The sequence below is a fragment of the Corvus cornix genome, chromosome 1 (assembly GCF_000738735.6).
Source record: "Corvus cornix cornix isolate S_Up_H32 chromosome 1, ASM73873v5, whole genome shotgun sequence".
Classification (NCBI taxonomy): Eukaryota; Metazoa; Chordata; class Aves; order Passeriformes; family Corvidae; genus Corvus; species Corvus cornix.
In genome coordinates, this window is record NC_046332.1 from 52,806,523 (window position 1) to 52,827,718 (window position 21,196).

Sequence of the window (21,196 nt, forward strand, 5' to 3'; positions counted from 1 at the left end):
TCCTCACTGACTAGTGTTTAGTACAGGACATAGGATGAGGTCGAAACATTTGAAGGTTTAAAGGGAACAGACTCATAGAGATATCACTTAAATGCCATTTCCTCAGTGCTACGAAGTGATAAAGACATGATGAACATGGTGCATACCAAGGTGGACGTTTTATGACTGTTCATTCAGATGTTTAAAAATAACCCAGCATTATTGCAAAATCCATGTGCCATTTTTTATACCAGCAAGCTGCAGAACTATTTGTTTCAGCAAACACCACCCGAGGGAACTTTCAGTGAAGAGATGAAAAATGTTATAGGCTTGTTTTTTTTTTTTTATCTTTGCCTAATTGTGTCTCCATTTTACACTACGCTCTTTATTCTCTGCCCTTTTGACATAGCCAGCTGCCTTTTGGAGCTCTGTGAAGAAGCAGGCTGGCTTCACGCTGTAACAGGCACCAGCTCCCAAAGCCTGGTCTATTGATGAGTCACATTGCTGCTGTGTGCCCACAAGCACATCGCACAAGTTCCTACGCCGCTTCCTTTCAAACTGCTGGGGAGCAGAGGGGAAAAGCGTGTGTGGAGCATAAACTACAAAAACAACCTTGGTAGTAAAACCTCCTGCCCTGTCATAGAGCACAATAACCAGTGACACAGTGGAACGTCTGCTTCAGTCAGTGCAGGTTCATCCTGTTATCCTCTGGGCAGCCAGGGGAAGTGACGTCAGGCACACACAGCTCTTGTTTGAAGGCAGGGAAATGCACCAAGACATTTCAACTCAGGCAGGAAGTCTCTTTGTTAAAGACTGGGTTGTGCTCACGTCAGACCTTGATCCACCCCTTTCCCTGGCTGGCCATCCCCAGCTCAGCCTGGGCCAGGGCTACCACCCTCAACTCAGAGAATGCACTGCCTTTGGAGAGGCTCAGTGCCACCACGGCCAGGCTTGCTCTGAAGAACACAGCCAAGCTGTCAGGAAGAAATTTTCTCACACAGCCCCTGCTCTGCAAGCTCTTCTTTAAGAAGAAACTCTCCTGAGCTGACAAAGGCTTAGTCGAGAACATGCGTGCAGGTCAGCGTCCCTATTACCACACTTCAAAGCTGCAGCTACCCAAAGCACCAAGCCTGAAAACCAAAAACTGCCCTACTGCCACACTCTCCTGAACCCACATACACCCTGAGAATTTCCATTTTCTCTATCATTTGGCAGTATCCAAATATCAAAACAGCATTATAAAATGGTCACTTACTGGACATTCCCTTTCAGACTGTCATCGTGTGGGGAAACACATGCTGGAGCACTCTTGGCGTTCACCAAATTTTCCTCTGTGTGCTTAATGAGGTTTTCCCTCTCCTGTTTTCAAATGCCACTCCACCATTCTTCCAAGGGTCATTTCATCCCCAATACATGTAAATCCTCACTGATACCCACAGCCCCATAGCTGTTCAGGCAAGGCATGGAACAACCTCTCAGGAGACCAAGCCCTCTTCTGCTCTTTTGGGTGTTCCAATTTGTCTCTAAATAGTACTGAACCTTCTGCCCTTTTCAGAGCACGTGTCTGAACTTTATAGCTTAGGTTAGGACAATGTGAACTCCTAGTGACTAGTCATGGCACTCCCTATACCTGCTCTGGACAGCCTGCTTCAGCTAAGCCCTCTGTGAAATCTCAGTTATAGATGCCACTAGTGAGAAAATACACTTCATATAATCCATCTCTCTGGACTGCTTGAAAACAGGCAACCTGGCAAAAACTAGTTTAAGGGATGTCAGCCTGCTGGCCAAAATTAGATTTTAATGAAGTGTCCCTTTTCACCATGAGATCAGTAGAGGGTCCAAGGTATTTCTGGGGGCCTAAAAGTGTTTTTTTCTCTTACTACACACTCCAAATGGTAAAAGCCTAAAGTACCTTCATCCTCCTCACCCTTTAACACTGATGCCAGCAGCTAGGTACTTATCTGAGCTACAGTGAGGGGTCAAACTACAACCTTGAGCTAAGAGCAGCAAGGGCTCTTGAAAGCACAGGGTTGTTTTTGGTGCAAAATTCAAAGACTGGTCAAAATCCCAATAGGAGAAATTTACCTTTAAAATTTCTACCCAGCAAGAAACTGCAAGATGTAAGTCAGGAGATAAGTAACATCTTGAAAGCCTCAGGTTCCTCTCTGCGGCACCAGAACAGGTGAGGCATAAAGTGTCCCTGGTGGAATGCATGACAGGGATGGTCCTGGAGCAGCCCCACATTGGACTCGGCAAAACCCTCGCCACCAAAAGGCGTGGAAATGCCTACACATCTTTTGGTCTGATAACTCTAGGGAAGCAGAGGTAGGTACTTCACTGTGCTCACAAGGAGTGTGCAGAGTAGTGACATGAATTTCCCCTGGGGTCAGAGCAGGTAAACTGAAGACCTGTAACCCATCCAAAGAGGAGGTCATGGTGACATCAGCTAGTACATAACTACATCAGTGCTTTCCAGTTTGCTGTTTCTTGGAATGAAAGCATCCTGCAAAATACCCACTGCGCTCTCTGTGCTTGGTCCACCAGCAGCCCTGTTCGTTGAACTATAGAATAAAGTTGTTGTGGCATTTAAAAGACGCTTTTTCCTCCCATATAACCCAAAAGCTGGAGTTTAAAATTCCTATTGTATGAACATTAATATGAAAAGAATGCTGTCTCCTATTATGGAATTGTGTTATAAAACTGGAATGCTGTCCCCGCCCCGCCTGGCTCACAATCATCTGGACTTTGCCAAAAATCATCCTGTACTACAGAACGTGTGTCTCACGATGGGAACTGCCTCCTGACTCACAAAGACAAGAGGCCTCAAATGTGTAAAGCTGGCAGAGGGGTTTTTTTAATCTGTCCATAACAATCAGGCGACGTGCTTAATTGCTCTGAATTCTGATCTCTCCTCTGTGTGCAGCCTCCCGACCAGCAAGCTGCAGCTGTGTGCCTCTGCTTGTGAACTGCACCCATTGTCCCTCCCAGGAGACTGAGAAGAGGTCCAGCTAATACGCCTTTGTCTGCCCTTCTTGGTGCTCTTGGCTTGTAAGCAGTGACCTAAAAACACTATGTCCAAAGTTCAGAGCTTTGGAAAGCTGTCAGGAGCCTTCCTCTTCAGTGCTTTGAGCTTTAGCAGTGCACCTTGAAAAGGCAGTGTGTGTGAAGGGACTTTCAAGCATTCTTTGCATGCAGCAGGGCTTGTTTCTAAAATCCCTCTTTTAGAGCAGCAACTGCAAAACAAAATTTCCAAGGCCAAATTCTGACTGCAGAAGTGCCCATGTTTGGAACGGAGTTCCTCTGGACATTGTCTGCTGGTAACCCACTGGAGCTTGTTTACTGAATTAGGGATTGATTTCGTCTAGCCACATTCTAAAAAATCTAGATGTATCATTTATTATATGTCTGTGCATGTCTTTGCTTTAACAACTTGTTTCTTGCTTCAGATTTTTCTTTCCCCACTATTTCAAACACCAAAGTTATCAAGTCAGCTCAGGAGCAGCCTCTTGGGAGGGCTTTTTCTTCTCCTGCCCACAGGGCTACATCACATACCTCATAACCCCAGACAAGAACTGGTAAAATTGCCGGGGTATTTTTGAGGGAGTTTGTTCAATTACACAGAGCACATTCTAAGCCATACAGCCAAGTCCTCCTCCGCACAGGGATGATGTAAGCACATCCAGGAAACTTGGGATGCCAAAAATCTCAAACTGGAGGAAATATTTGCAGGTCGACATGGCTGCAAATTGGGCAGAATTTAGGACCCTGGGGAATGTTCCACTCACAGCTTCAACCCAAGCCTAGAGAAGACCAACACAAACAAAGACAGCACTGGTCAGGTCCCAGAGCAGTCTCACTGGGATGGGCTGAAAAGCAGCTTTTCAGACCAGGGCTGAAGAAAGAAACATTTTTACCAGCTTATGTGTCAGGAGGGTGCACAAGGAAAACCCAAAAGGTTAAGAAGATGAAAATTGCTAGGATTTTGCACTGACAAAGCTGGATAAAGTATTTGAATAGAGGAACACTGGATGTAAATAAAAATAGGATTGTACTACTCTGACAGCACTGGGACGTGTGCCAGTGGCAGATACCGAGGCAATAGATGGTCAGGAAATATGACACATGGACCCACTTGATTACTTGATAGATGCTTTTTAAAGCCTCTTGTCTGCCTTCATTCAAAGTTATTTCCTATGTGGTTCCCAAAACAAAGGAATCTCTGGCAAAGATAAACAAGACCGATCTGCCTTCCTCTGCAGGCTAAAGCAAAGATCAGAAAATACAGCCCAAGCAGAGAAAATTAAAACACAGAAGAGGAAATGCCAATCATTTTCCTGACTAATAAATGCTAGGAGGAGAAATCCAAGGTTCACAGAAGGACCCGTGTCTCTATGGAGTCTGTATATTTCTTCTCTCTGCAAATCTCTGAACTCCAAAACACTGACAGTTCAGTTTTGCCAATTATGCAACTTTTTAATGCTTCTGTTGCTTTTACGACATGTGTCAGCTGACCATGCAATCAAACCAAATAAGACTACAATAATAAAATAACCCGCATTAACTAATTATCTTAATAACAACTCTGTTAAGAGTGAGACATCTGATAGGAGAGATAAAAGCAATAATAAAAGGGCACTGTCAACTGCATGAACAGACTTGCACTGCTTCCCAGCATGATGCTCCAAGGGTATTAACCCTTGGACTTCTGGGTGAGAAGTCTTGGGAGGCACCAAAGGGTGAGGTTTTCTTGAGACTTTTAAGGAATTCAAACCACAGGGATTAAAACTAGGGAAAAATTTGAGGGTGGAAATGAGATAGGAAAGACATGCTAACAGAGCTATTTCCTCTGTTGTCTGTGAGCTGCCTTCTGCAGCAGTATGTAAACAGGCACGTGGGCTGCTGGGAATGAGCCATACCAGAAAATAAACACAAGATGTATGGAGCAGGCTACGTAGTGAAATCAGACTTAATACACATAAGGCATGAAGGATCACCCAACAAAATCTTCCCCATCCTTCATCAGACCCTGCTGATCTCAGGACACAGGAATACTACTGTCCCCACAGCTTGCAAGAGCACCAGCCTCCCAGTTCTGGGGGAAAAGCACACAGATATAACACCAAGCACCATGTCCTTCAGACCCAGAATGTGAGCTGAATCAAGACAGAGACAGTGTCTCATTTCCTCCTGGAAATCCTTCAGAAGTCTTCCAAGACTATCCCCAAGGGTGAGACTAAGTTTGCGCTACACACACAGCCAGCACAATCTGTTCCACGCTTTGGAGCCTGAAATCATCCCTCAGTGACTGAAAACTGACCTGATTGATGAAAAAAACCCAGTTGTGCTTGTCAGGATGACAAATAGAGAATCTTGAACATCTCTGATTTTTCTTCCAGAAGATCTGATCCAAAAGTTTGCTTCTGCACTGAAAGCTAAAATAATAACACATCCAGGCAAAGTCTGCTTTCTATAGCCACTCTTCCTCATGGTGGTATCTGTGATGCTCTACTGGCCTGAAACCATCAGAAGGTCCACTGATACAAAAAGCTCTGTTAGTCATTTTAATTAATCTGGAGGATGATCTACAGAATGAAACAGATCCAAAGACACCACAACAGATCTTAGGGAGGATTCACAACACCAACTTAGAGGATCCTGCTTAGTTGCCTTCACTGAGCATTCCCCTCTATACTCAACCTAAAGACATGAAGTCTCCAAAGGTCATGCAAGAGCACCTCATGGGTGGGTTGTTGTCTTTCTTCAATGACTGCTGAGGGAGCTTATGGCAACAGTTACAAAGGCTAACATTAGCCTGGGAAGGCTAGTGTCCACAAGTTTTCCTTGTAGTCAATGAAGGGTGAGAGGCAGCTTTGGCAGGAATTTCATAGTACCTTACAGCTCTGCACAGCTACTGCTCAGAGTCATCCTCCTCCCCAGACTCTTCAAACAGGGGGGTGAGGGAAAGTGACATCCCTGGATCAAATACGCTCTTCATGTATGGCAGGCTGAGCTCTCTACATCTGCCATGTTAGTCTCTGGGAATACCTCTTGCCCCAAACCTGGCCCACTGTGGGCCGTGCTAGGGATGGCCAGTTTAGATGACATCAGCAGGAACAGCTGCCGTGTGTGGCTCTGTGTACACCAGTTTCCTCCAGATGGGTAAGTAACAGATTGTGTATCCTGTGTCATGCTGCTACACAGCCCCAGTGCAATGCAGCATCTAGGTGTTCAAATTACATCTTTGTTTCTCCAGCTCCTGCCTCTCCCCAGCTGCCCTGTTGGCTCACACTGGTACATGTGGTCAGTGTGTGCTGTATGTCAGAGGCAGACTCACTGCCATGGGTGGGCAGAGGGGAGGAAGGTAAAGGGCCTGCATGGCACGGCACTGCCACTGTCACTGTGACTGCACCCAGCCCAAACCACCCCCATTTCCCACCTGGTTTTGGCATGTTTCTCAGGAAACAATACCCAGGATCTCCTCTTAGTCCAGACCATTTTCAGGTAACAGGTGGGGTAGTGGTTAGAGAGACCTGAGTCACCCTTTGTAGTCATCACATATCTGAATGCTGTAGATACAAGCCTTCAAGTGAAATTAGATTTGAATCCAACTGAGGTCTACCCAAGAGTTAGACAGGACTTTTGTAAAATCACCTGCACCGTCCCTTCACCCCAACCCACGTTCTGGGGCTTTCCCACCACCAGAAACATGAGTGCACCACGCTTGTGAAACTCCTGAATAGGCAAGAGGCTTCCTTCTCTTCCTACAGAGCAATCTTCATTATGGTAAACGAAACAGGCTGGAGGAGCATTGATCTGCCTGCTCAGGACTTTCACAAGTGCACTCAGCCCCAGGGCACAGCCCAGCAGTCCTTGGGACCTTTCAGGGGCTGGCAGAGCTGCAAGGTCAGGTGTAGCCATGGCCACAGTGCAGGGGCTGCAAGGAGACTCCTTCCCAGGTCATGCAGAGCTAGCACTGACACCAGACAAGATGTCATCCAGTAGCCATAAGGCTGTCTCTACTCTCCTGGACACATCCATGCCCACCAGGCCATCAGATAGAATGAAAATACCATGTTTCCGCCTCCAATGGCTAAGCAAATGCGGACTTTCATCCCACAGAACCTCAGTTTAAATTAGGAGAGAGCAAAAGTTAGCTGGGGTCTTGTCCTTAAGAGCACCTACGTGGAAGTGGATATGTGAAGGGGAAAAGGACACCTGAAAGACAGTGTGAATTGAGTGGGTGAGAGGACTGGGAGTTTGCTTGCCCAATCTGTATTTCTCAATCTTTTCTAGGTTCAGCTGTCACTTCCACCTGAGGGTTATTTACCATGTTCAGAAAGCACTAGGAAATGGAGGTGTCTAGTACAGAAAAAATGGCAAACACTAAGCAATGGAGTTCCAGAAATTCCTGTCTCACTCCATACTCTCTATTTCAAGACACTTTGGGGATATTCTGTGACCAAAGACTGTAAAAATATGTATGTGCATAGAAGTTATCTTACAGCCTTAGCCATGTGGTCATTCCCTCTCCTCTCCAAACAGACTTCTCATCTTTAACGGGGTACAGCAAAGACTTCACCCCTTGGTGACTGCGCAAAAATAGGTCAGGCAACACAGATCACCTTCTTCCCAGAAGGGCATCCCCCCAAAACTTGTCCCACTCACATGAGGTATGATTAGCTGGTGGAGCAGACCCAACACCATCTTCTTCAAGCTCCTTGCAGTATTCTGCAAGCTGGCATTGGGAAAGAGGACATCCTGGGTCTCAGAGGCTACACCTGTGTTGGAAAGCTGACCTGAGACAGTTTAAAGGCTCCCCTGCTCCCTAGTACAGTTTGCTTGCTTGCCAGCTAGCATTTTCTCAGGCAGTGCCTGGGCATGATTCAGGCACAGAATAGGCATCCTTCCTGACAGGGAACATGGGTGACACCACCCAGCTTCTGGCAGCAAAGAAGTTTAGCCATACACACAGACACATGCAAGCCATGTGGTACCACTTACCCTCTGAGTCTGAGTGGATCTGGCCTAATAGCCAAGAGATTCATCTCATGGAGAGGCAAATGCTGCTGACCCAGACTGCACACAGATTCTGGCAGCCATGCATTGGTGAGAAGTAGCCCTCATATCTACACTTTCTTTCACAGACATCAGGTGTCAAAATATCTTTTTAAGAATACAACATCTCATGGATATTTCTCTTCCACTATGCCAGCTTCTTCCAGCCACCGTCCCTCCAGGGAAGGGATAACATCCCAGTTATGCCAACAACCCCAGACCACATGCAGCATTGAACAAGGAAAGTATTTGCACTGTTGACAGTTGTCTTTTCATGTTGTTTAATAGTTGGAAATGGAAAGCAGACATATGAACAACCAGAATGTCTTTGGCAAACTAGCCTTGCTTCCTAGGCTGGCAGCTAAAGGTCCTTCTTCTGTATCAACCAGTGATGTGATGGGCAGCCTTTAAACCAGTCACATGTCTCCTTTCATAGAAGCATACAATCTCTTGAGTTGGAAAGGACACACAAGGAGTCAAACTCTGGCCCTGCACAACCCCAAGAATCACACCACTTGCCTCAGTGTTGTGCAAACTTTATCTTTCTTCTCTTCTAAGACCTGAAGTCAACAGGAGATTTTTACACTCTAGTGACTAATTTGGAGTGTGTTGGACTGCACCACAAACCATTCAGCACAGGGGCAAGCACACCTTTTTTCTAGAGCCTTTCACAGAAAAGGTCAGTCATGGAGAGAGTAAATATGGTAAGTACAACTTATTCCCACCAGAATCAGATTTATACATACCTAGTAATTAGCCTTAATTATACAAAATGTAACTGATAGACTAGGATAAAGGAGTCACTTATAACACTACTTGTGGCAAAAACAATGGCATAAAAGTAGAAATCTGCCCCCCACCTGCCACAGATTATGCATGGACCTTCTCAACATGCATTCTGGCAATCCAGGTCCTTCCAATTAAATTACATCAGGGAGTCATTACAAATAGTGTGGGTCCTTTTTCATTGCTGCTTCTGACTAACTGATGTAATGCTGAAGTGTTTCTCGCCATAATCCCAGCCTACATATCCTAACCACTGAGTCAGTATTTGACTGAATCTCTCAAATCAAAACAGTTTTGTAGCAAATACTGCATGTGGTTTTCATCCCGTGGGTTCACCAACTTCAGATAATTATTACTTATATTACTCTCACTACATGGGTCAGTGAGTGTGTGCTGGCCTTGGGCAGGGTCGTTGCACTGCACAGGGAACAAAGATGCCTTGCATTCCAAATAATGTATGTTACAGCAGCTTCTCATGCAAAGGGTAACAGAGGGACAGCAGGACTTTCAGAGACAGTTTGAGCCACCGTCCACTCCCACCATCACTGTGTTTGTCAGAAGTCTGAAATACAGGATTGCTCCAGGAAGGCAGCCTGAAGGGCAGAGGAATTTCTTGCCTTAATTCTGTGATGTATAAAACAAACTGCTTAGAGAATAAGTCATATGGGGAGTGGCTGAAAGAACCTGCATTGTTTAGGCTGGAGAAAAGGAAGTTCAGGGGAGACCTTATGGCTCTCAACTGCCTGAAAGGAGGTTGTAGCAAGGTGGGGGGTTAGCCTCTTCTCCAAGGCAACAAGCAACAGGACAAGAAGAAATGGACATAAGCTGCACCAGGAGAGGTTCAGGTTGGACATCAGGAGGAATTTCTCCGTGGAATGGGTGGACAAGGATTGGAACAGGCTGCCCAAGGAAGTGTGGAGTCACCATCCCAGGAAGTGTTCAAGAAATGACTGGACATGGCACTTCGTGCTATGATTTAGTTGACACGGTGATGTTCAGTGGATGATTCTTTGCTGTTGGACTGCAGCACACGCTACTCAGCACATCTCTGCTACCTTATGCACGGCAGGTCTGAAGTTAACTTTCTCTCTGAAAGATGATCCTCCTACACCAGTGACTGTACCTTTGGTATGAAGAACCATGATCAGCTGGTTCAGACCACTGATCAGATCTCTGGTGCAGACCACTGTGGAAACTCAGGCTACATCCACCAAGCATTTCTTCAAGGCTGGACCTGTACCAACTACCAGGGAGCCAGCAAGGGCAGTTGGAAGATCTGCAATAACTGTTTGAACCAGGTATTCCTCCTGAAGCATCACGGGTACATTCAGAAGAGGGTGATTGAGGTTTCTGGCCAAGAGGATTCAGAGGTAAGAGGGCAGGCAAGATTCAAACTGATCCGAGCAGGTAGATGTTTACAGCCAAGCCCACATGGTCAAGCAGTTCCACAAAACCCCAAGGTCCTCGTCCAAGCCTGCTCTGAGGACCAGCCCCACACAGTGCTCATGGGAGGTGGGGAACCAAAGCATGTCCACTCCACATGTGGATCCATGCTTTGCCATGCAGTCAGCCTGCAGGGGTCAAACACAGACTCACGGCCCACATGACCATTTTCATGATGGCCTCATATCCTCTGTGGCAAAGCAGAGTTCAGTTTATCCCAGCACAGAGAGGAATGCTACACAATTAAACCACGAAGGCAGACAAGTTGTGGCCAACCCAATGCCAGCTGTGCAGGCAGAAAACACAAGGACAATACCTTTAAATACATCTAAGCCTGCCCTCAGGCCCTGTACCCCACAAAGTGGTAGATAGGTGTGAAAGGTGGGCTGCAAGGATGCCCAGGACCTCATGGGGCATGGGAGGCAGGGACAAAATCTGGGGCGTGCAGATGACTAGTGTCAAGTGTGTGCCCTGGGTTAAACAGGTTTCAGCTCTTCCTCAAGTCAATGGGTGTGACCCCAGCTCTCATCAGAACCCACAGATGCCCCAGGCAGCACAGCCCAGAGAGGATGACAATGAATGTGAGTAATTCTTGAAATTTGTGGGAAGACTATTCAGACGTCTGACTTCCTGCTTCTGCATGTACAGAGGAGATGTTTTTGTCTAAAGGAGTGGTAACAGTTTACACTGAGATAAAGCCTCATACACCAGGGCAGAGGAGCACAGAGCCCAGGAGAAGGGGGAAGAGGGGGAAAACACAGCAAACTCTGCAAGGGAGCAGCGCTGACCCCGTGAGAAGAGGGAAGTAACCTATGTCTGGGAAAGAGTTCATACATAGGAATTCCCCTTGGACCGAAGGGGAACCAGCCACTGAAGTGAGACTCTGAGTCAGAGCTCTTTTCCCAAGGTGCTGCTGGCCAAGACAATCACTGGGTTACCTCTGTCTCAAGGGCAGATTGCATGATTTAAGTCCTGCCTAAAAGCCTTTTAATAAAGGTTAATATGGATGGGAATGTCAGCTTTATAAAACAGTTCATCATTTAAACATCATCAGAAGATTTTGATGGAGTTTGAAAGACTGCAGTGAAGGAAAACATTTTGCTTTGAATGCAGCCAAAGGATGAAATAGGATTTCTCTCTGCAGAAACTATTTGGCCTGTTCTCCAGGGCACCATAGGTAAGAAGAGAGAGAACACCCGAGGTTAATGACAGTAATGCTTCTTACAATATGAGCATGCAGAATCTCTTCCCAGCAACTAGAGCCACTTTAATATGAAATGCATCATTAGAACGATAGGACTCTGATGATGGACGACACTGAGAGGTCTCCAGAGTAACCCTGATGGGAGCTGGTCCTCAGGGAACGCACCACATTAATTTACAAGCCTGTCACGATTGCTCTGGGTTTATTTTTAACTAAAATAACCTGGCCTTCAGCAATCTATTCCAGGGATACCCTGACTTTGCAGAACGTGCAGAGCAAGAGTTGCAGCATATGCTTATGTTTTCATCAGACAAAGGCTTCAAGTTAGGGATACTGAATATTAAAGTAATAGCTGGTTTTTTCCATCTCTGCTCTATTTTTAGCAATTAGTGACCATCAATAAATCTGGATCACATATAACACAGTCATTAGCATGGTACTGAACCACAGAGTGCATAAGGAGGTAGAGAAAGATGATCTGGTCCAACACCCTCAGCCCAGTACAGGATCTTGTGTATATATAGCAGCCCTTCCAAGCAGATTTCTCTCTAACTGAAGAACATATTAATTCAACAGGGGTGGACACCCAGGAGTATTTCACTTCTGCCTTACAGAATTTCCTCTTGCCTACAGCAGGAGGTACTCTCCAGCCTGCAAACCACTCATAGCAGCCCAGCCACCAGAACCCGGGAGAGCTACCACATTGTGACAATGAAGAAATTCATACAGTTGTAGTGCAAGTAGCTGACAACTGGACAGCTAGGGTACAAATGCAAGCTAGGGGAGAAACCAGGAAAAACAAACAACTGCTTCTCAGTTCATGGCATAGGGCAAACACCGAAAACAGTAAATGCTTGTTGATTTAAAGGCCCCGCTGATTTCAAAGTGACCAGCTGGTAGCAAGTGTTGATATTTGGGCCATTTAAGCAATCTTCAGATGATGACACAAACATCAATTCCCTTGAGGACCTACTGGCAATTTCCCAGTATTGTAAGGAATCACTTACTCAGACAAGAGATACTGCAAGTGACAACCAGAGGAAAGTCTTTGCAGAGTACAGTCAGATTGCAAAAGGGATAGATCTATGACAAGGATGATGGGACACAAGAAATGCCAGTTCACCATGTTCACACACACTGTGGCACTCATGAAAGAAAGCCTGAGAAGGCCAAGGCTGTATGCAAGAACTTCTACCTATGACTTACACCCAGAGCTAAACAATCAGTGACTGCATTATTTTACAGATAACTGGACTGCCACAACTGGCCATCAGGTCCCTGGAAGAGGAAGTCCAATGCCATTTAGAGCAGGGCCCACTGCAAAATAGAGCCACCTTGAGACAAAACACACCTTGAAGCAAATTTGCAGATGACATCAAGTTGGGTCAGAGTGTCAGTCTGCTGGAGGGCAGGAAGGCTCTGCAAAGGGATCTGGACAGGCCAGATTCATGGGTCAAGACCAAAGGCATGAGGTTCAACAAGACCAAGTGCTGTGTTCTACACTTTGGCCACAACAACCCCACACACTGCTACAGGCTGGGGGAGGAGTGGCTGGAAAGCTGCCTGATGGACAAGGACCTGGGAGTGCTGGTCGACAGCAGCTGAACATGAGCCAGAGTGTGCCCAAGCGGCCAAGAAGGCTGATGGCATCCTGGCCTGTATCAGCAATAGTGTGGCCAGCAGGTCCAGGGCAGTGATTGTCCAACTGTACTCGTCACTGGAGAGGCTGTACCTTGAATCCTGGGTTCAGTTTTGTGCCCCTTACTACAAGAAGGACATGGAGGTGCTGGAGCAAGTCCAGAGAAGGGCAACAGAGCTGGGGAAGGGTCTGGAGCACATTTCCTGTGACAAGTGGCTGAAGGACCCAGGGGTGTTCAGCCTGAAGGTGGGTCAGGGAAGACCTTGTTGCCCTTTACAGCTAGCAGAAAGAAGGGTGTAGCCAGGTAGCAGTCAGTCTCTTCTCCCAGGCAACCAGCGATAGGACAAGGGGACACAGTCTTAAGCTGCACCACTGGAGGTTTAGGTTGGATATTAGGAATAATTTCTTCACTGAGAGGATTAGGTATTGGAATGGGCTACCAAGGAAAGTGGTCAAGTCACCATCCCTGAAGGTGTTTAAGGAAAGACTGGAAATATAACTTAGTGCCATGGTCTTGTTGACATGGTGGAGCTCAATCAAAGCTTGGACTCCATGTTCTCAGAGGTCTTTTCCAACCTGATTGATTCTGTGTGAAAGCCTGGTTAGGAGAAGTTCAGAAGGACAGCTGTCGAGTTTGCTTTCAGCAAAACCTCTACAGGGTAGTTTGGAGTCAGCACAGTGTAGATTGCCTCAGTCACTAACATGAAATTACCTTCTTTCCATGCTCCTGGCCTCATGGTGCAACCCTTGCTCTTCATCAATTGCTATGAGTCAGACTGTGAACTCCAGAGGCTCCATGATCCTGCAGAACAGGGGGCACCCAGGAGTTTGCTAGCAGTACTATAAAGAATAAACAGGCACTTGTAGTCTACTCGGCTGGGATGCTTGGGTTGGATTTGTCTCACCTGCTTAACACATCAGCACCAAAGACACCTAAATATGAGGCAATGACCTAAAATCACTTTATGCAGGGAAATAGATATTTTTTTAGCAAGCAAGTCATCTGGGTGACTTCGGACATCTTTGTGAGGATATGATAAATTGAATCCAAGAGCTGCTATTTCTCTTTGTGGACAGCAGCAGAGAAGGCAGTGGTACTTATGGGGATAGAAGAGGAGGAGCACTACCTATCCATCTCCCGGTGCTGGACAGAGAGGGTGAGGAAGGCAGCCACTCTGTAAAACCTCTTTGGTCACCCCAGTGTGAATGAGCAGAATCTGTGAAACTGTAGCAAAATTTGTGGGCAGTATTTCTTCATGTCTACAAATACAGCTCTCATTAGATCGGTAAAGCAGCTGGATATTTTTGGATCCATGAGCTACCAAGGTTACATGTACTGAAGGCGTTTCATATACAGGTGGGTGTGAAATAGATAGAGACTGCAAGAAAATCTCTGTGTCTATAGATGATTTTTAATTTGTGGTGATAAAAACTGTGAAAACAGGTGTTATCTAAGCTAAATCTTTTTAGCAGATGGTAAGAAAAAGGAATGCATGAGAGTAAAATAAAAGGCAGCTATTTGACAAACATACACACAAGGACCTTAAGGAAGGAAAATGTTCTTGCTTCTGCCCTGTGAATGAAGAAATAGGCTTTGATAACCACATAAATGAAAAACATGTGTCACTGGATTGAGTTTGTGGACCTGAATAGAGAAAAAACCCAAAACCACAAATAAAACAGATGCTCTCATCATGACTGGTTTCTGATTCAAAGACAGTTCCCCAGCAGCGTATAACTCACAGAAAGTGAAGCTAAGAAGAAGTCCAAGTTTCCATGAAGCAACAGGGAATACAGCATTGTGCAACAGCTTTTCCAAACTGAATGTACATTTAGGCATTGCCCAATCAAATGATAGCCAACAATGTAAGCAATGAAAAACTGATTGAATCTTGCTGTAAGACAACTCAAATGACGCTATTAAATATCTTAATCTTGGAGCTGACAGAATTGTGGCATGGCATTCTGTCAGTAGAAGCTATAATGAGGCAGTGGTATTACACACACACACACTACCTCTTTGAACTTCTAACACAAAACTGGAGGCTGGAGGAATGGCATGTGGCATCATCACCCAATATTTTTCAGGCATAGGAATTTTCTCACACATCCAACTGTAGGTTAGGAAACTGTCTTATTAATTATAGCAGATGGAGAAGCACTTCTCCTCATACTCCAAACATTTTCAATGAGTATTTTCAACAACACAGGACAATCTTCATGATTGGGATTGACCTGGTGATTTTATGAAAAAGCAGAGCAGCCCAAACCCCACAAAAATGATTGAAAGTCCATGCAGAAGACTGGAGAGCAACAAGCCAGCTGCTCTCCATTAGAAGTTATCCTCACAGACATCAGGGCGGACTGATTCTCCTCCCATTTTCATGAACAAGTCTGAAGAGGATTTTCATTAAAGTAAATGAGAATAGACTGAGTGAAAATAATTAACATGAAATTATGTAACGTATTCTCAGAAGAAGGGCTGAGGCATTTTGGGAAAGTATGAACTACTGTATCACAAGTTACTGGAATGCAGGTGGAGATACATGGAAGTGCACAGCATCTATGTAAAATCACACTAAGATGATCTGATAGTCCTTTGACTATCTATATCTATAGATATATAGATATATATATCCTTTGACAATCTATATTAATTGTTTCAGGAGAGTAGAGCAAAATGCTCTATTAAAAGACCAGCTGCTCCATGAGCACACTGACTCTCTCAAGAAGCCAGACCAAAACCAGATGAGTAGCACATAGCCTGACAGGAGGGTGTGTGCTGTGTACTCTCATGGGAGGCAGCTCTGCTGGCCCCCAGATCCCAGGGCTCCTGGGAGCAGACCTGTCTTTTGTAATTCCCATTATACCATCACTTACCTGATGCCAAGCCTCTTAACATTGTCTTGATCCATTTAAAATATGCCTTACAAAAACTGTGTTTGAAGAAAATTGTTTAAAAACAATCCATACAGGACAGACAAATAATGTTGGATTTCAGGCAGTTTTCTCTGCAAATAGGAGTTTAAATTCCTTTTGGTAATAACCTCTTTTGACTTGCCCACGTGTAGACAGTAATTATTACTGCTTTTTACAGCTAGGGTATTTTAATCCCAACACATCTCATTCCCTCTCCCACATAGACAGTCTTTGAAGCAACAATAACAAGTACCAGCTTCCCTAGGCCAGTTTGCAAATTTGCCTCAAGGCTAAAACAGTCAGAGCAGGCTTAGTAGGTCAGAATTGGATTTCCCAAATATGAACTATTCCAGAAGAAAAGTATTTTGCTTATTGTTAACTTATTAATCATTAGAGAAAAAGAGAAGTATTGGGAGGGTAAATTTCGCCCCCCTACCTCTCCCCACCCTGTGTGAATTATGTATGGAAAATAACTGCACAAAATGCCCTGGCTCTACTGAAGTCAACAGTTTTGCCACTGGCTTCCAGCAGAGCCACATTTTCACCCACTGTCTCCAGAGTGACATCTCACGTGTCACCATTTACTAGTAGCAGCAGAGAGTTCACCAACAGGCCTGCCATTACCATATAAAACATAAAGGAAAACTGAGGTATCTCTGTGGGATCTGGCAGCCCCACAGAACTCATCTAGATTTGTTTGTTTTTAATTACCGTTACAGTCAAGGGCACCAAAAGCTCTGTGGAGTCTGGGAACAAACTGTTTCAGCTGCCCTCAGACACACATTATCCCAGCACAGCTCTGGAAGCAGCATGGTAGCGGTACCTAGCCAGAGGAGCTGCAGAGGGACCAGAGACAGGGGACTTCAGCCAGGGGGACCTCATCCATTTCCTACCTACCAGAGGGGAGACTGGCACCTCAGTTTCTTCACATATCCCTGGGCACTCTCTTAGGACCCACACAGGGATTGATGTATCTCCCTGAAGATCCAGCGTTGCATGTTGTGGCCTCTTTCTAAGTTCAGGCTGAGCGCTATTGCTGTCTGCCCCTAGACAGATGTGAGAGCTGTGACTCACCTTGGGCACAGCAGGCTCAGGGAATATGAGCCTTTGGATAAGCTGAAGGAAAGACAGACAGAACAGGCAAGCAGCGTGATCACTGGCAAATTTGTTAAAGACTAGTCCACAATGGGGACAACTTTGTCATCACACCTGGAGATGTAGCCATTCAGTCCCTTGCTGCCTGATCCAAGTTAAAGCCCTCATTCACATTCAGCTGAAGCATTTTGCTCCTCCATCTTCTAATGCAGTCAGTCCTTCGTGACGAAAAGCACCCCCAGCAGACGTATTGCCATGAAAATTTTGCTCTGATGAACTGGAAGGAAAGACAGTTTCACAGAAAGAAGATCTCTGAGCAGCCTGATTCACAATTACTCTTCACATTCACAGCCTCTCTATGCTAATTAGAAGTGACACCTTTAATTACCAGTATTGAAACCCTCGAGAGCCAACAGATCACAGCCTAAATCCATGATATTGTCAACCCAGAAGGCAGCTCAGCAGTTGGGTTTGGGAGGGTTTTTTTGAGTCAGTGGCTTGTTTCCCTATGACAGCTTGAGAAAAGGTTTATTTGTGTAATGTCTACAAACCTAAAATAACAGGGACTATTTAAATTGAGGTAGAGGGCAATTTAAGGCCCAACTAAAACTCCTCTGCTGAAATCACTAATGGTACGAGAAATGTGTATTTCCAACACATAATTAGGAAGAGACAAATAGAGGGTGTGGAGTCTTACTATGGAATGTTAATTACAAGCAGATCCTGAATCCCCGGGTTGAGTTCCAGCCAGCTGAGGACACATATTGAAATGTACTTAGTGATATACTCATTTCTACTTAATTACTTGTGAAACAAAGTGCTCACAGCCAAAGGATATTTCTTTAGGATGCAGAGGATAGCTCTGAGAAGGATTAATAAATGTAAAAGATACACAAAGCAATATCAGTCCACCTACTTGCCAATGAAAGGAATTTCACAACAACATTTTTTGTAGTGCTCTGTGTTGCCTATTTTAATGTCCAAACTGATAAGATTTCCACCATTTCCCTTGGAAGATTAGGTAAGTTTCGTGGCCAGGGTTTTTTCTCCCTGTAATAATCAACCTGCTTTGTCTTCTCTTTTTTAGAGTTCAACTGTGTTTTTCCGAAAAATAAAACTTACCATAATAATTTCTCTCTCTCCTCACTAACTGCACCCAAGGGATCATCTGAAAAGGGTGTCTAAAAAGACATTTTGGTTGAATTAAACTCACTTTTTTCCAGGGATGGGTGCTGGAGGAGGAACCAAGCAGAGCAAAATACCTGAGTGGGAAGAAGAAGGTTCCCTAAAGTCTGTTGCATTCCATGTAGCTCCTCCTGAGAAGCAATGTGTACTGGCTGAGAATGCTCCCTTTCACTTGTGACCATCCAGGTGAGGAGAAGCCTCTCTCATGGCAAGCAGATTTGCATTGCTGCCTGTTTGTCACTGGGTGATAAAAGACACACAGATGTCACTCGTGTCTGTTGGTAAGTGACTGCTTGGCTTTGGGGTAAATGCAAGATCAGACATCACCAGGGAAAAAGCAAAATGACAAAAACCACTGAAAAATAAGAAAGGGAGAGAAAGTAGAAAAAGTGTAGTGTAGATAAAAACTGTTACCAGTTCTTTCTCTAAATCTGCCACCTCTTTATTCCCTAAAACCCTTAAACGAGAGGATACTCACCCTGCTGTCTGAGTCATATGCCTCAATCATCTCTGAAGTAAGTACCAAAGAAACAACAGAAGACATCTAAACAAAACCAGGGAGAACACTGGTTTCCTTGACCACTAAGACAAATCCAAAATTCCACTGTCAAGTCTTTTGTTGACAGAAAAGGAGCATCTGCACTGGAAGTGGTGAATCTGGGGCAGCACACAAAAATGGAACTGGGATCTGAATGCTGGGACTGAATCTCAATCCAGATAGATCCTACAAACTGAATAAATGAGAAAAAGAAGATGTGAAAACCATTCAGACCTCACCCACAAAAGGACCAGCTATTCTTCTTCACTGGAACAGCCCCTTGGTTGTAGGTGAGTTTTTCAGCGCTGTCCTTGTCTTTTACTTCCACAGTATTTTCTATGTTGTGCCCAGTCTGGGTTTATCTCTCCCAGCAGTCAAGACCTTTCAGACCACCTTTGCATCTCTGTTGTTCCACACCCTAGACATGTGGGACAATGGAGGCCCAAAGAGGAATCACAGGGATGAAATGGAGACAGGAGAGAGGGCATAAAAAGAGGTGCAAGACAGATCCACCCTCATTGCAGTGGGTTATGAAAGGATCTGAAAGGATAATGGAAAAAACAAGTACAGGCAAGCTTAGCAGAAAATCTGGAGAGATTGATTTAGTCCTCTTCCCTTTGAAGAGGCCTGCATAAAGTTAACAGTAGTTTAGAAACCAGGAGGGATCTCTCTTCTTGATCTGGAGAAGTGGGCCCATAGGAAGGAATATCATGTGGTTTAACAAGAACAAGTGCAAAGTGCTGCACCTGGGTCAGGATAACATCCGGTATCAACACAGGCTGTGGATGAACAGATCCAGAGCAGTCCTGCTGGGAAGAACTTGGGGGTGCTGGTGGGTGAGAGGCTGGACATGACCCAGCCATGGGCACTCACAGCCCAGAAAGCCAAATGTGTCCTGGGCTGCATCCAAAGCAGCGTGGGCAGCAGGGCCAGGGAGGGGATTCTGCCCCTCTGCTCTGCTCTGCTCTGGTGAGACCCCACCTGCAGTGCTGCATCCAGCTCTGGGGTCCTCAGCACAGGAGGGACAGGGACCTGTTGGAGTGAGTCCATAGGAGGATCACTGGGATTATTAGAGTTCTGGAACGTCTCTCCTATGAGGAAAGAGTAGAGAATTGAGATTCTTTACCCTGGAGAAGAGAAGGCTTTGCAGTGACCTAATTGTGGCCTCCCTGAAGGTAGCCTACAAGAAAGATGGAGAGAGACTTTTTACAACAGCATATAGTGACAGGACAAGGGACAATGTTTTAGACAGAGAGTAGGTTTAGGTGAGTTATTAGAAAGAAACTCTTTACTGTGTGGGTGTGAAGCACTGGAACAGGTTGTATTTACCTACATGACATGGAGGAACAGCTGAAGAGCAGGGAACACAACAATGGACTGTCTGTCAGGTGAAAATATGGAAGCATTGGACATCTTTTCAATACTTAAAAGGGGCTTATAAGAAAGATGGGGACAAAGCTTTTAGCAGGACATGTTGCTATAGAACAATGGGTAATGGTTTTAAAATAAAAGAGGGTGGATTCAGACTAGATATAAAAAAGAAATTTTTTATGATGAGGATTGTGAAACACTGGAACATGTTTCCCAGAGAGGCTGTAGATACCCCATCCCTGGAATCATTCAAGGTCAGGATGGATGGGGTTCTGAGGTACCTCATTTGACTGAAGATGTCCTGCTCATTGCAGGGAAGGTTGGATTAGATGACCTTTAGAGGTCCCCTCCAACCCGAACTAATCTATGATTCTTTGATATTTCAGGGTTTTTTTCACTTGCTGGCATCTGAGACACAAGTATTTCCTTCAGAGTTTCCTATCCTCCTGCCTCATATCAGAGCACCTCCAGCAGATCCCCTCTGAGGAAGACCAACCAAGAAACTGTTGCTCCAGGAAAGGGGATTTTTCAGCCCTAACAAAAATTTGCACAGAAGACATCTACATTCCCAATGAAAAACTGAAGGTTTCAAAAACAGAAAAACTGCAACCCCAAAAGTGCCAAAACCTAAGCGTCCTTGGTCCAAACCCAGAACTTCTTTACCAAAAAACACTGTAAATGTTGCTTTTTTGTCATAACTCATAAAACTAAATTACCTTACTTCCATTTGTTCTATTTAAACAAATAATCTTCTGCACAAATCAGTTCTAAGCAGCACTTCCATTACTCACAGAAATTGCAACATCTTCTGGCAAGTCGTTCAGGGTAACACAAAGTGGTCTAAACACACTGAAGGGGTGACATCGAGAAAAGGAAATGCTGCACACTCTTCAGTGTTTTAACGTTTGTCCTTGACCTTTTAACAAAACAGTAAAGGAAGGAAGCAGAAAGCACAGATTGCTATTAGTGTTGTTTTCACACT

At 45.0% G+C, this 21,196-nt stretch overlaps 1 long non-coding RNA gene across 1 annotated transcript; it reads left to right on the forward strand.

The window, feature by feature from the left end:
* The first annotated feature begins 18,360 nt into the window (after positions 1 to 18,360).
* LOC109144704 lies at positions 18,361 to 20,978 on the forward strand. Its single transcript, XR_002045613.2, has 2 exons — positions 18,361 to 19,133; positions 20,601 to 20,978. It is a non-coding gene; the product is annotated as an uncharacterized LOC109144704 (long non-coding RNA).
* Positions 20,979 to 21,196: the final 218 nt, after the last annotated feature.